Source organism: Priapulus caudatus, unplaced genomic scaffold (assembly GCF_000485595.1).
Source record: "Priapulus caudatus unplaced genomic scaffold, Priapulus_caudatus-5.0.1 Scaffold1691, whole genome shotgun sequence".
NCBI lineage: Eukaryota > Metazoa > Priapulida > Priapulimorpha > Priapulimorphida > Priapulidae > Priapulus > Priapulus caudatus.
In genome coordinates this window covers 27,822-29,367 of record NW_014578752.1, presented here as the reverse complement: position 1 = coordinate 29,367, position 1,546 = coordinate 27,822, and positions in this window count along the sequence as shown.

Sequence of the window (1,546 nt, the reverse complement as noted above, 5' to 3'; positions counted from 1 at the left end):
GCATGTACGTGTGTGCATGTATGTGCTTGTTTAGCCCTGTTTACTGTTTGTTTTGCACTGTTTACTAATGTGTGTATAATACATGTATGTTAATAAAGGATAACTTGTATAGTAGTGATGATATCTCTGATTCTCATCAATTTTTCAATTTTTTTTTCTTCGAATTATTATTTTTTTGATGAAATCGATTATGGATTTTTATAACCAAGCGCTTGGTTCGAGCCACTGTCCATCCGATGATCGAGTATAATCGATGATCGTGACATCAATAGTGTCTCTACTACTCACCAGGAACAGGCCGTACATGGCGCGCACGTTGTTACAGTTGAGCGCGACGGCCTGTGAGTAGTGAGCGCGCGCTAGCTCCATGTTGTCTATCGTTCCCTGTGTGTAGCGGATCTGCAATAACACACGCAAGCTGAGAAATGTCCAACGCACCATGAGAATTAATGAATACATGACTGAAGGGAGATCGAATCCATCTTGTGTCTAATGCAAGCGATGTGAGAGGTGAGAGGCAAAGGAAAAAACAGCACATGGCATGGACAGTGAAGATAAATCGGATAAAAAAAATTTTTCGGAATTTTTCGAGTAATTAACAAGTGTCTAGTTTGAACAACACATTTAAAAACAGATCGGCAAACAACCAAAATGGCAACAGTAAACAACAAACCCCTGGACCCATCGTTGCTTTTTTAAATCCCAGCCGATTTTAAAGTAGCGAGTTTGTCAACCGTGTGAAATACCTAATTTGCAAGTAATTAACGAGTGTCTGGGACCGGGTGCATGGCATCATTTGCATATAGCAAATGAGCACGCAGCAGCAGCCGCAGTCAATTATGACTGAATTTATCTACATCATGTATAAATTTTCCCAGTTTATTCAAGAAACGATCAAGTTATTAAAGCAACGAATTTGTCAACCGTGTGAAATTTATAATCTGTGAGTAATTAACGACTGTCTGTAAGGGAGCGTCGGGCATCGAGCACATGTAGGCGACTCACGTCCGCATATCGCTGGTGGTAGAGGTGGTTGTGAGGGTTAGATAACAGCACTTCCTCCATGCAGTACGAAGCCTTGGCGTAGTCGTTCTCCGATATGTAGAGATCACACAGTTCCATCCACGCCTCGTAGTCCGACATGAACCTACACGTTGTTCACGAAGATGAACACGTGATATGAAACGTTCTACGCAGGGATCGGTATAGAAAGCCACGAGGAGAATAGATCACGTACAGTAGTGTTCCAGACATGTGTTTTAAACACGCGTTTTAAACAAAGGTGTGTTTAACTTGTGTTTTAAGTTTCAACCTTCAAACTTAAATGGCGGAACGGTAAAACTCAAAGTGAGGAAAAGAGAGAGAAAACTTTAAAGCAATTTTAACGAGAGAAATTTTTAAAAGAAAGTGTGGACCTCACCTGCTCATGATCATTTGAAATAGTGCAGCACAGCGCGAGTCGTGGAGCAGAAAACTCGAAGTGAGAAAAAGCGGAAGAAAACTTTAAAGCATTTTTAACTTTTTCAAAAACAAGTGCGGGCCTTAC